The sequence below is a fragment of the Chlorocebus sabaeus genome, chromosome 28 (assembly GCF_047675955.1).
Source record: "Chlorocebus sabaeus isolate Y175 chromosome 28, mChlSab1.0.hap1, whole genome shotgun sequence".
NCBI lineage: Eukaryota > Metazoa > Chordata > Mammalia > Primates > Cercopithecidae > Chlorocebus > Chlorocebus sabaeus.
The window spans coordinates 2,889,747-2,904,512 of record NC_132931.1 but is presented as its reverse complement, the minus strand read 5'-3'; the positions used below and the strand labels follow the sequence as shown (position 1 = coordinate 2,904,512).

At 44.9% G+C, this 14,766-nt stretch overlaps 1 protein-coding gene across 12 annotated transcripts in view; it reads right to left on the bottom strand.

Moving 5' to 3' along the window:
• CALN1 (calneuron 1) overlaps positions 1-14,766 on the bottom strand; it is a 732,697-nt gene that overhangs the window by 9,226 nt on the left and 708,705 nt on the right. The window lies entirely within an intron of this gene.

The following is a 14,766-nucleotide window of genomic DNA, read 5'->3' as shown; positions in this document are numbered from 1 at the left end:
ACTACAATTGTGCACCACTGTGCCTAACTAATTTTTTTTAATTTTCATTTTTGTAGAGATGGGGTCTTGCTATGTTGCCCAGTATAATCTCAAACTCCCCTGGGCTCAAGCCACCCTCCTGCCTCTGCCTCCCAAAGTGTTGGGATTATAGGCATGAGCCACCATGCTTGGCCACTGAGAGGTTTTTGAAAATGCAGATTCTTGACTGGGTTTGGTGGCTCTCATGCCTGTAATCCCAGCATTTTGGGAGGCTGGGGTGGGCAGATCACCTGAGGTCACGAGTTTGAGACCAGCCTGGTTGACATGGTGAAACCCTATCTCTACTAAAAATACAAAAATTAGCCAGGTATGGTGGCACACGCCTGTAATCCCAGCTACCTGGAAGGCTGAGGCAGGAGAATCGCTTGAACCTGGGAGACAGAGGTTACAGTGAGCTGAGATCATGCTACTGCACTCCAGCCTGGGCGTCAGAGCAAGACTCTGTCTCAAAAAAACAGGCAGATTCTTGTCCAGCCCCCACCCCAGATCTGCTGAATCAGAGGCTCTGGGAGCAGGGGCCCCATCTGTGTTTAACAAGCCCTCCATTAGAGCTGGGATGCTGCTGACGTTGGGGAAGTGGGGATTGCTCAAGGCTGTGGTGAGTTATGGTCACACCACTGTATTCCAGCCTGGGCCACAGAGGGGTGAGACCCTGCAGGAGAGAGAGAAAGAGAGAGAGAGAGAGAGAGAGAAAGGAAGGAAGGAAGGAAGGAAGGAAGGAAGGAAGGAAGGAAGGAAGGAAGGAAGGAAGGAAAGAAGGAAGGAAGGAAGGAAGGAGAAAGAAAAAAGAATGAGAAAGAGAAAGAAAGAAAGAAAAAAGAAAGAGAAAGAGAAAGAAAGAAAGAGAAAGAGAGAAAGAAACAAAGAAAGAAAGGAGAAAGAAAAAAGAAAAAAGGAAGAAAGAAAGAGAAATAAAGAGAGAAAAAAAGAAAGGAACACCCACTCCAGAGTTTTTCATTCAGTAGGCCTGGAGTAGGATGGAGTTGCTGGGGACAGGAGGGGTGTGTGTGTGTGTGTGTGTGTGTGTGTGTGTGTGTGTGTGTGTATGTGTGTGTGTTGTTGGGGACATTAAATCAGGGGTGTTGAAGAAGATGGCTCTTTACACTCAGCTGTTAAAGAAGACTGCGTAGCAAAAGAAAAACGTCAAGGTTGTATCCACATGCCTTTAAAGAATGTAAAAATCACTCAAGCTCAAAAGGAGAAAGAAAGAAAGAAAGAAAGAGAGAGGGAGGGAGGGAGGGAGGGAAGAGAAAGAACAAAAGAAAGAAAGAAGAAAGAAATAAAAAAGAAAGAGAAAGAAAGAGAAAGAAAGAAAAAGAAAAGAGAGAAAGAAAGAACAAAGAAAGAGAAAGCGAGAAAGAAAAAGAAATAAAAGAGAGAAAGAAAGAACAAAGAAAGAAGAAATAAGGACAGAAAGGAGAAAGAAAGAGAAAGAGACAGAAATAAAGAAGAAAGAAGGAATGAAGGGAGAAAGAAAGAGAAGGAAAGAAAGAAGAAAGAAGAGAAAGAAGGCAAGAAAGGAGAAAGAGAAAGAAAGAGAAGGAAGGAAGAAAGAAAGAAGAAAAGAAAGAGAAAGAAATGAAAGAAAGAAAGGCAGGGAGGAGAAAGAACAAAAGAAAGAAGAAAGAAATAAAAAAGAAAGAAAGAAAAAGAAAGAGAAAGAGAGAAAGAAAAAGAAAAGAAAGAAGGAAGGAGAAAGAGAAAGAGACAGAAAGAAGTAAAGAAAGAAGGAGAAAGAAAGAAAAAGAGAAAGAAAGAAGAAGGAAAGAAAGGAGAAAGAGAAAGAAGGAAAGGAGAAAGAAAGAGAAACAAAGAAAGAAGAAAGAAAGAAGAGAAAGAAGGAAAGAAGGGAGAAAAAGAAAGAAAGAGAGAAGGAGGGAAGAAAGAAAGAAGACAAGAAAGAAAGAAAGAGAGAAAGAAAGAAAGAAAGAAAGAAAGAAAGAAGAAAGAAAGAAAGAAAGAAAGAAAGAAAGAAAGAAAGAAAGAAAGAAAAGAAAGAAAGAAAGAAAGAAAGAAAGAAGGAAAGAAAGAAAGAAAGAGAAAGAAAGAAAAGGCTTTGATGAGGTGCATCGGGGATCCCAGGCATTGCATTACCTCAGGGGAACTGAGTGGACGTCAGAATGTCTTTCCCATCTCCTTCTTTTCCTCTATACTTTCTCCCTTGCCCTCTGTCCTGCAGTGGTGCACGGTTCCCCAATTAGCTTAGCGGAGACATCTGTGCCCTGGAGGTCGGCAGGAAGCCACCTACTCCAGAGCAACTGGCTGAAACAGCAGCACCAGTGCCAGCTGAGAGTTTGATACAAATGAGATTCTCAGCCCTATTGCAGAATTACTGAATCAGAGGAAGTTGGGAATTTGTGTTTTAATAAGCTCTCCAGGCAATTAGGCAATTGCTGAACACCCACTCTGGAGTTTTTTGATTCAGTAGGCCCGGAGTAGGATGGAGTTGCTGGAGACAGGAGGGGTGTGTGTGTGTGTGTGTGTGTGTGTGTGTGTTGTTGTTGTTGACATGAAATCAGGGGTGTTGAAGAAGATGGCTCTTTACATTCAGCTGTTAAAGAAGACTGCGTAGCAAAAGAAAAAGGTCAAGGTGGTATCCACATGCCTTTAAAGAATGTAAAAGTCACTCAAGCTCAAATAGCTCTCTCCCTTGATGTTAGTGGCTCATCCAAATTCCTGGTAATATTAATAACAGGGAAGAAGTAGGAAGCTGGCCATATTTCCAAAGGCAAACAGAACTTTCTTCAAGAGAAAGGGTCCCAAGGGCTTGTCAAAGGATCTCTAAAAATGGCATTGATCTTTTTTATGGCTGTGTAGTATTCCGTGATGTTTATGTACCACATTTTCTTTATCCAATCTACCATTGATGGCCATTTAGGTTGATTCAATGTCTTTGCTATTGTGAATAGTGGTGCAATGAACATACACACGCATGTGTCTTTATGGTAGAACAATTTATATTCCTCTGGATATATACCCAGTAATCGGATTGCTGGATCGAATGGTAGTTCTGGTTTCTAGCTCTTTGAGGAATCGTCACATTGCTTTCTACATCCTTTACAGGAACATTGATGGGGCTGGAGGCCACGATCCTTGGCAAACCAACACAGGAAGAGAAAATCAAATACCGTATGTTCTCACTTACAAGTGGGAGCTGAATGATGAGAATACATGGCGGCAAAGAGGGGAACTACAGACACTGGGGCCTACTTGAGGATGGAGGGTGGGAGGAGGGAGAGGAGCAGAAAAAAATCACTATTGGGTTCTAGGCTTAGTGCCTGGGTGGTGAAATAATCTGTACAACAAATGCCGGTGACACGAATTTACCTATAGAACAAACTGCACATGTACCCCTGAACCTAAAATAAAAGTTAAAAAAAATGGCACTGAGCAGGAAGGTGTCTCCAGAAAGCCAGGCTTCAAGAAAATGCACTTCAAATGCTGGGTGTGGTGGACAGAACTGCGACCTGGCACTAATTCATGCGTTTCTTGATAATTATTGAAGATTATAATGCATTTGCATTGTACCATATTTTTGTGTATTTATTTACTCTTGCCTCTTGCTGTCTATCATTTAGAAGTCTGTAATAGAAGACTATAGGTGAGCCTGGGACAAACTGTAAGTCTAAGGTCTGACTTACCGTGACCCAGCCACAGCCCCCAGCCCCCTCACCAATATGATGCTTGTGAATTCTTTCGCCATCGTCTCTTAGGTCTCATCTTGTTATCTTTATTCCTTCTGAATCCACTGATTTCTGCTTCCCTGGGGTGATTTAAAGTATCTGTGGCTCAGCTTTCTTCTTGCCGAGTTAAGCTTCCACCTTTTGCTACTAAGAACAATGCTGTCTAGGTGTGGGTCTCAGAATCTTACAAGTTCTCACCTGGAGGAAGACAATATCCCTGGGGTAGAGATGGGCTTTATCCCATCAGTAGGCAAACATACAAAGATGCCAAGTCCCAGGAAGGAAAAAGGAGGTGGCATTTAAGAAGGAAAGGCCAAAGCAGAAAATAAGACGAGAATGTGGAAGTAGCATATCCCTAACGTTTTCTGGCTAATTTATTCTGAGCAGCTTCTTCGCCTGGAAATGTTTCCGAAGGCAACCCTTTTCCATTCCATCTTGAGGGCCCGTGAAAGCTTTAGGAAGAGAAACATTGCATGACTGGCCTGAGGGAGGAAGTGTTTGCTGAAGCCCTTCTTTGTGAAGGTCAACCAGGAAACAAGGTTACCAGCAACAGGATTATCCCCCAGGAGAGGGGAGCTGCAACTTTGATCTAAAAATCCATCCAAGCAGTAGGAGGGGAGAGATAAGGACCGAGCAATTGCCTGGAGAATTTAGACCAATGTCCTATAAGCGGAGAGGGGCAGAGCCAGGTGCAGTGGCTCATGCCTGTAATCCCAGCACTTTGGGAGGCTGAGTTGGGCGGATCACCTGAGATCGCGAGTTCGAGACCAGCTTGGCCAACATAGTGAAACCCCGTCTCGACTAAAAATACAGAAAAATAGCTGGGCATGGTGGTGGGCACCTGTAATCCCAGCTACTAGGGAGGCTGAGGCAGGAGAATTGCTTGAACCCAAGAGGTGGAGGATGCAGCCGAAATTGCGCCATTGCACTGCAGCCTGGGCAACAAGAGTGAAACTCCGTCTCAAAAAAAAAAAGCAGAGAGGAGCTTCTAGATCATTAGTGGATCGCGGCAGCTCTGAAATAGACCGTAGTCTGAGTCAGTACCCTGTGCTTTGATGAAAATCATCTTATACTGCATTCTGACATCATCATAAATTGTGTGGCTAAGCAAAGAGGAATGACTCTGGAGCCAGACCAATATCTGGATCATGATTCTCTGTGTGACCTTGAGCAAGTAAATTTCCCTAGGCCTCAATCTTCTCATCCATAAAATGGGATAATAAGATCTATCTTGTTGGGCCGGGTGTGGTGGCTCACACCTGTAATCCTAGCACTTTGGGAGGCTGAAGCGGGTGGATCACCTGAGGTCAGGAGTTTGAGACCAGCCTGGCCAACATGGTGAAACCCCATCTCTACTAAAAATACAAAAAAAAAAAAAAAGAAAAAAAAAAAAAAAGAATTAACCGAGCATAGTGTGGTGTGCCCATAATCCCAGCTACTTGGGAGGCTGAGGCAGGAGGATCACTTGAACCCAGGAGGCAGAGGTTGATCGCGCCACTGCATTCTAGCCTGGGCGACAGAACAAGACTCTGTTTAAAACAAACAAACCCAAAAACAAACAAACAAAAGATCTATCTTCTTGTGGAGATTATGCATATAGGAAGAAACTGGAAAATTGTGCTTGATGAATGTGAGCTCCCTTGTATATGCCTTTTAAATGTTCCTATTTCCTGATTGAACACCAGCCTCAATGGGCTGGGTACTGTGTTAAGAGCTTTGTTGGTTCTATGTACAGAGGTCACAGAGCAGCATATCTCATGTGCAATGGGTGTGTCATCTTCATTTACTGCATGAGGAGCCTGAATTCCAATAAGTGAAGTTCAAGGTCATTTGGGAAAGGGTAGATGTGGGATTTGAGCCAAGAGCTTCCTGTAATACCCAGGTTCAAAACTTGTGTACAAATTCTTCTTGGTTTCCTGCATAGTAATAAACAGGTCCAAAGAAAATGCACTTCAAACGCCGGGTGTGATGGACAGAACACGGCACTAATCTCTGCATTTCTTGGTAATTATTGAAGCTTATCATACCTTTGCACTGTACTATATTTTTGGCGTATTTATTTACACTAGCTGTCTATGATTTAGAAGTCTGTAATAGAAGACTATAGGTCAGTCTGGGAAAAACTGTGAGTCCAAGATCTGACTTCTTCCCCTAATTGCCGCTTAGGAGCCCTGGACAAGTGAAGGAACTTCTACCAGCGTCAGTTTCTCTCTCTGTAAAAGGAGCTAATAATTGCTCTGCTCATCTCAAGAATTATTTCAAAGATCAATGAGCTAATCAAAGTGAAAGCTACATCCAACTGTAAATTGCCAGAGAAATACAAGATTTCATTCTTGCATCCCCCGAGGACAGGAGGGAACCCCTGCTGGTTTTTCAGCCTATTCCCTGCAACCTACAGCACAAGGCTGAGACTACCTCAGGTGCTCCCAATCTTTGTTTTCATCTCTTCCTTCATTAAGTCATTCAGAACTGCAGCTACACTCACCTTTCCCTGCAGGCTTCCTGCAAAGGCCCCCGTTGATGGGAGAAGCCTGTTCCATCCTCTAAGCTCAGCACAGAAGACCACAGCTCACTCTTCCCCACTTTCCGGCTCTATTCCTAGACCACCCTCCTCCCCTTCCGTCCCCACGGCCACCTCTGTTCAGCCAAGCAGGTCTCTCATTTTCTTCAGTGCAGATCAGTGGTGCCTTCTGATCTTGCCTCTTTTTCTTTTCTTTTCTTTTTTGAGATGGAGTTTCACTCTGTTGCCAGGCTGGAGTGCAGTGGCACGATATTGGATCACTGCAACCTCCAACTCCCTAGCAATTCTCCTGCCTCAGCCTCCCGAGTAGCAGGGAGGGGATTACAGGCACACACCACCACATTCAGCTAATTTTTGTATTTTTAGCAGAGACAGGGTTTCACCATGTTGGCCAGGATGGTCTCGATCTCTCGACCTTGTGATCTACCCGCCTCGGCCTCCCAAAGTGCTGGGATTACGGGCATGAACCATCATGCCCGACCATCTTCCCACTTTTTCTCTGGGGCCCAGCCCAAACTTTTCTTTCCTCTGAGGTTTCTTCTGAACACCCTGCTCTATAAAAGGGCCTGCTCCTTGTATTTATTCGTTGTAATGATCTAGCTTTCAAGATTTATTTATTTTTAATTAAGATGTAGTTCACATACCATAAAATTGGCCCTTGTTCGAAAATTATGTCCAATTCAGCAGCGTTTAACATATTCGCAAGATTGTGCAACCGTCACCACTACCTAATTCCAGAGCATTTTATCACCCTAAAAAGAAATCCCAGGCATCTTAACAGTCACTGCTCATTCCACTCGCTCTGCAGCCCCAGGCAAACGCTAATCTACTGTCTGTCTCTAGGGATTTGCCTACTCTCAATCTTTCAAATAAATAGGATCATATGGTAGGTGACCTTTTGTGTCTGACTTCTTTTAGCATAATTTTTCAAGGTTCCTCCAGCTGTATGTAGCATTTATCAGTACTTCATTCCTTTTTATGACTGGATAATAGTTTATTGTACGAATATATCACTCTTTGTTTATCTATTCATAAGCTATAAACATTTGGGATCCTTCCACCTTTTGGTTACTATGAATCATGCTGCTATGAACATCCATGCACATGTTTACATGTCAACATATGTCTTAAATTCTCTTGGGTGCAAACCTAGAAGTTGAATTACTGGGTTATATAGTCTCCCCTCCACTCCATTTTTTTTTGAGATGGAGTCTCGCACTGTTGCCCGGGCTGGTGTGCAGTGGCGTGTTCTCGGCACGCTGCAACCTCCACCTCCCAGACTCAAGTGATTCTCCTGCCTCAGGCTCCCCAGTAGCTGGGATTACAGTCTCCTGCCACCACGCCCGGCTAATTTTTTTGTATTTTTAGTACAGATGGGTTCTACTACATTGGCCAGGCTGATCTTGAACTCCTGACCTCATGACCCACTGGCCTTGGACTCCCAAAGTGCTGAGATTACGGACGTGAGCCACCGCGTCCAGCCTATGTTTCTTTCTTTCTTTTTTTTTTTGAGATGGAGTCTCGCTCTATCGCCCAGCCTGGAGTGCAGTGGCGCGATCTCAGGTCACTGCAAGCTCTACCTCCTGGGTTCACATCATTCTCCTGCCTCAGTCTCCCGAGTAACTGGGACTACAGGTGCCCGCCACCATGCCTGGCTAGTGTTTTTTTTGCATTTTTAGTAGAGACGGGGTTTCACCGTGTTAGCCAGGATGGTCTTGATCTCCTGACCTCGTGATCCGCCCACCTTGGCCTCCCAAAGTGCTAGGATTACAGGCTTGAGCCACCGCACTTGGACTATGTTTCATTTTTTTAAGGAACTGACCTTTTTGTCTCTTACTGAATATGTCATGCTGCTGGTGATCTTTTCTGTCTTCCCACTAAATCTTGGGCTCTTTTTCAGCACAATACTTGGCACAGTGGAAGCTCAGACAGTATTTGGGAATGAAACGTGAGTTGAGGAGGCTGCCGCGGGAGGACACAGGGGCAGAGTTTCCTGTTTTCCTGCAAGCTTGTTCACAGGCTCCATGCACGACAGACTGGTGGCTGCCTCAGCGAGACCTGGGTGTGCAAGCTCTAGCGACAGACTGCTGGAGTGTTGCTTTTCCTCTCTTATTTTAACAGCCATTCACACTGCTCCACTCGGCAAATGACAGGCAGTGGTTCTTGGCTTTTCTCCTGGAGACGGTCATCTACAGAGACTCTGCCACTCATCAGCCCGTGGCCCTGGAGACAATAGGTTCATAATCCCTCTGGCTTCAATCTCCACGTTTGGGAGCTGGGCTGCGCGTCTTCAGAGACACCGGCTTCCAAATGAGGCAAATCAGAGCCATGAAAATTCTGATTCCTTGCTCCGTGACAGACCGACAGAAGTCATATTATTTTTGGCAGGGAGCTGGGGGTGCAGGGAAGTTAAAAAACAAAACAGTAGCCATCCCAGCTCAGGTGATTCTTAGGATAACCAGAGCCACCAGGCCTGGGAGCTATTTTTGCTCTGCGATCCTTCCAGTTCTGATATTTTATGATTCTACAAAATTGGCTACTTATGCACCCTAAAACGGAACTAATTAAGAGCTTTTGAAAGAGAATTTTGTATACACCAATGATATCAGAAATGCCCAGGCACCCAAACAAAACCCAAAGGAAGAGATGGAGGATGTGGCTTCTATGGAATAAGAGTGAGGTTGGTATGTTTTAGGAAGCTTTTCTGAAGAGGAAGATAAGTCATGCTGACTTGTGGGGCTGGGAGCTGGTTTCTTCTCCCCTACAAAATCTCATGCCCCACATCTCAGGTTTGCTAGACCCCAGACAGCTGTGTTTTGCTTTGAGGGTCCTACAAGGGACTCTGGTGCAGTAGCCAGGCATTGTTTTTGTCTGTCTGGAAGCCCTACCCCTTGTTCTAATAACAAAATTCACCTTTGTGCTTGGGACCTGCACCACTCCATCTAGTGGAACTTAATTCCTGACTTCACCTTTTCCACCATCGCAAACCAGGTTGACCGGGTGTCGTACCCAAAGATTGTTCCACAGTAGGCACCTGAGTTAAACAGGTTTGACTGGCGCTCCTTTTTGGATGAAGACAGATCCTGAGAGAGAAAATCTTGAGACCTTGTGAAGACAGAGTCTACCCAAGAATAGAGCTAACAGGGAGTTAAAAAGGACAGAGAGAGGGAGAGGCAGACAGCAGGCAAGAGAGAGAGACAGAGACACACACATAGAGAGAGAGAGGAGAGAGATGTTGCTTGAACTCTTTGAGTCCAGGCCACCCAAAGTTGACTTCCCGACTTCCCCCATTATTTGAGCCAGTGATTTTTTTTTTTTTTTTTTTTTCCGAGATGGAGTCTTACTCTGTCGCCCAGGCTGGAGTGCAGTGGCGCGATCTCGGCTCACTGCAAGCTCCGCCTCCCGGGTTCACGCCATTCTCCCACCTCAGCCTCCTGAGCAGCTGGGACTACAGGCGCCCACCACACACCCGGCTAGTTTTTTGTATTTTTAGTAGAGACGGGGTTTCACTGTGTTAGCCAGGATGGTCTCGATCTCCTGACCTCATGATCCGCCCGCCTCGGCCTCCCAAAGTGCTGGGATTACAGGCGTGAGCCACTGCGCCCGGCCGAGCCAGTGATTTTTAGTTTAAAAGAATCTCGGTTGGCTTTCTTTTATTTGCAGCTGAAACTATCTTTTAATTATTTATTTATTTTTAGAAACTGGGTTTCACTCTGTCGCCCAGGGGGAATGCAGTGGCATGATCATAGCTCACTGCAGCCTTGATTTCTTGGGCTCAAGGAATCCTCCTGTCCCAGTCTCCTGAGTAGCTGGGACTGCACCATGCTTAGCTAATTTAAAAAAAAATTTTTTTGTAAACATGGGTCTCACTATGCTGCCCAGGCTGGTCTCAAACTCCTGGGCTCAAGTGATCCTTCCACCTTTGCCTCCCAAAGTGTTTGGATTACAGGTGTGAGCCACCATGCCTGGCCGATAAGAGTCTTTTTATTTTTATTTTCTTTTTCTGAGACGGAGTTTTGCTCTGTCACCCAGGCTTGAGTGCAATGGTGTGATCTCGGCTCACTGCAACCTCTGCCTCCGGGGTTCAAGCAATTCTCCTGCCTCAGCCTCCCAAGTAGCTGGGATTACAGGCGCCCGCCACCATGACCAACTAACTTTTTTTTTTTTGTATTTTTAGTAGAGATGGGGTTTCACCGTGTTAGCCAGGATGGTCTTGATCTCCTGACCTCGTGATCCATCCACCTCAGCCTCCCAAAGTGTTGGGATTACAGGCCTGGCCGAGAGTCTTGATGGATACGCTTGATATCCCCAATGTGGGTAGTGATTTGAGTCTAGGAATGAATGTGTCAACAGCAAGGCTCCCACCCCCTGCATTTGGTTCTTGCTTCATGAAGATGTGGCGCTCCAGCAGCAGCACATACTCAGCAATGTCTCCAGGTAAAAAAAATAACCAGAAGATAACTGAGGCTAGGAACTGGTTAGCCTTGCGTTTCATTCATTCACTTCCAGTGTTTACTAATGTGTTGAGTTTTGTACTGCATATTGTCATGGATGACGTTGTTTAATCCTCATAACAACTATATGAGGTAGATTGTATCATGATTCCCCTTTCACAGATGGAGAAAATGAGGTTCTCCATATTTACTCAAGTGCCTCACTCAAGTGAGTGCATGCTGGGGAAGGATTTTAAGCCAGGCTTGTCCCGGGTGCAGAGCTGGAGCTCTTAACCAGCTCTGTTTTAGTGTGTTTATACAAAAGAGCTCTCTGGGTCTCTGTTTTTTTTGCTGAGACAGAGTCTCGCTCTGTTGCCCAGGCTGGAGTGTAATGGTACGATCTCAGCTCACTGCAACCTCCGCCTCCTGGGTTCAAGTGATTCTCCTGCCTCAGCCTCCCGAGTAGCTAGGATTACAGGTGCCTGCCACCGTGCCCAGCTAATTTTTTTTATTTTTATTTTTGTATTTTTAGTAGAGACAAGGTTTCACCATGTTGGCCAGGCTGGTCTTGAACTCCTGACCTCAAGTGATCCACCCGCCTCAACCTCCCAAAGCACTGGGACTACAGGCATGAGCCACTGCGCCCAGCTGGGTCTCTATTTTGTGTTTCAGAATCTCATTGCTTCCTACAGGTTTGCTGCGAAGGGTCCCCAAACAGAAGAAAAATTCCTTTTTGTCTGAAGTTCCAAATCTCTTTGAAAACTGTCCTCTGTCTCACCACTGGCTACTGACCTCAGCTCCTTAACCTCCTATGTCTACCCAAGGAGAAAGGTTTTATTTCAGGAAATTCACCGCACAGGAGGACTGGGAACAGATGGCGTTGATGACATATTGTACCTTTTTCATTTAGATGGGCAGGAGAGAACCATCGTGCATGGCCAGCTGATGGGGCAGCTCTCCCCATCCAGGTGTGCACTTGATGGCCCGATAGGAATGCTGTGACTTCAGCGGGGAGGACTGCACTGGGAACCTTGGATTTGGCTGCAAAATTCCTTCTGACCTTCCACTGAGCCCAGAAGTTTCTGTATCTAAATATGACCATCATCATCCAGCCTTTTCATGGGATGGATGAGGAAAATAAGGCTCAGAGAGGTTAACCAACTTTCCCGGGGTCACACAGCTAGTTGGCAGAGAATCTACACCTCTTCCCCAGGGGGCTTCCTCGGGCTGCCTGGCTTGTGTCACCATCCTTGCCACTTGTTTCTTTTGTCCATCATATGGAAGTGCTGAGTGATTCAGAGGAGCTCTGCCTTGTCTTTCACAGAAACTATTTATTCCCCAGTTGGTGATTTCGCTTTACTTGCCTCTCCCGTGCCTGTTGTCAGAATGTCTAGAAAAATCTGACAGCTGGTATTCCATTTAGGGACAACACTTGGGGGATGTGTCTTGAGAGGGTGCACACACAGATCTTGCTGCGCTTCTACTCAACTTCCAAATATAATATGCTTTCGTCGGTGATGAAATGGAAAATGAGTATGGGTGATGAAACACCATTTTGTATGAAGACTTGGAAATGCTTACACCCACGGGACTGACCCAGGGTGACCAATGAAGACGCCAGGGCAGGCCATTGACAGGTAGATCCAGGTTACAATTCTTTTACTTTTGTTTTGATTCAGCAATTAAAAAAAAATAGTATTTTAAATTCCATGATACATATGCAGAATGTGCAGGTTTGTTACATAGGTAAACGTGTGCCATGGTGGTTTGCTGCACTTATCAACCCCTCACCTAGGTATTAAGCCCAGCATGCATTAGCTATTTATCATGATGCTCTCCCTCCCATCACCCCTGACAGGCCCCGGTGTGTGATGTTCCCCTCCCTGTGTCCATCTGTTCTCATTGTTCAACTCCCACTTAGAAGTGAGAACATGTGGTGTTTGGTTTGCTATTCCTGTGTTAGTTTGCTGAGGATGATGGTTTCCAGCTTCATCTATGCCCCTGCAAAAGACATGATCTCATTCCTTTTTATGGCTGCATAGTATTCCATGGTGTATATGTACCGCATTTTCTTTATTCAGTTGAAATTCTTTTTATAAAAACATTGAGACAGGATCTCACTCTGTCACTCAGGCTGGAATGAAGTGGCACAATTGTGGCTTACTGCAGCCTCAACCTCCCAGGCTTAAGTGATCCTCCCACCTCAGTCTCCTGAGTAGCTGGGACTACAGGTGCCTGCCACCACGCCTGGTTATCTATCTATCTATCTATCTATCTATCTATCTATCTATCTATTTATCATTTATCTATTATCTATCTATCATTTATCTATCATCTATTATCTATCTATCATCTATCTATAATCTATCTATCTATGTATCTATCATCTATCTACCTATCAATTATCTATCTATCTATCTATCATCTATCTACCTGTCAATTATCTATCTATCTATCTATCTATCTATCTATCTATCTATCTATCTATCTATCTATCTATCTATCTATCTAGCTGTCTGTCTGTCTGTCTGTCTGTCCGTCCGTCCGTCCGTCCATCCGTCCATCTATCTATCTACCTACCTACCTACCTACCTACCTACCTACCTACCTACCTATCTAGACAGGGTTTTGCCATGTTGCCCAGGTCGCAGGTTAAAATTCTTAGCCACTATTTGACTTGGGAAAAATTACTTCATTTTGTGGACCCTCAGTTTCCTCATTTACACGAAAATGGCAACAGAACTTGTCTCTCAGGGCCATGCAGAAGGGTCAATGCAATGTGTTAATATTAGGTTGGTGCAAAAGTAATTGTGGTTTTTGCCATTAAAATTCTTGCCATTGCTGGGCACGGTGGCTCACGCCTGTAATCCCAGCACTTTGGGAGGCTGAGGCCGGCAGATCACCTGAGGTCAGGAGTTTGAGACCAGCCTGGCCAACATGGTGAAACCCCGTCTCTACCAAAAATACAAAAGTTAGCTGGGTGTGGTGGCGGGCGCCTGTAATCCCAGATACTCAGGAGACGGAGGCAGGAGAATTGCTTGAACCCAGGAGATTGAGGTTGCAGTGAATTGAGATCACACCACTTCACTCTGGCCTGGGCGACAGAGCAAGACTGTGTCTAAAAAAAAAAAAAAAAAAGAAAAAGAAAAAAATTGCCATTCCTTTTAATGGCAAAAATCGCAATTACTTGTGCACCAACCTAATAAATGACCAGCACTTGGCAGGCATGTGTGACAGTTCTCTTCCACCCTCTTCCTCCTGGACAGCATCCATGTGGATTAAACAGTAAATATCCTGGAAGCAAGCATTATCAACCTTAATAGATAGTATAATGTGGCATGGGAATACTTAATAAGAATCTGGTGACCGGCAAATAGATGATTCAATCACAAAGACCACTGAATTCCATCGATGCCAGCAACTGGAACCAAATAATAAGATATAAATTTGTCTCAGTGTCATTGAGCTTATGATCTCTAAAATCAAGAATGTCTGGTGCCTAGAATGGGTGGAACTGAGGCAAAACATCTTTAAAAACTCCCTTATTCAGCATGAATGGTGAATAAGTACTTTCAGTAAACACACACTTAAATGTCCAACCTGTTATGGGGATATGGGCTTGGTAAGTTCTTTATTCAGAGTTGGGGTCTTGCTCTGCTGCCCAGGCTGAAGTGCATTGGTGCAATCATAGCTCACTGCAGCCTCGAACCCCTGAGCTCAGGTGATCCCTCCACCTCATCCTCCCGAATAGCTGAGGCTACAGGCATGCGCCACCATGCCTGGCTAATTAAAAAATTTTTCTTTTTGTAAGGAAGAGGTCTTGCTATGTTGCCAGGCTATGGTAATTTTTCCAAAAAATTAAGACACAAAGATTGACAAGTAACACAAAAGTATATCAAGCTGGGCACGGGGGCTCACGCCTGTCATCTCAGCAATTTGGGAGGCCAAGGATGGGAAATCACTTGAGGTCAGGAGTTCGAGACCAGCCTGGCCAACATGGTGAAACCTTGTCTGTACTAAAACACAGAAATTGGCTGGGCGTGGTGGCACATGCCTGTGAGTCCAGCTACTCAGGAGGCTGAGGCAGGAG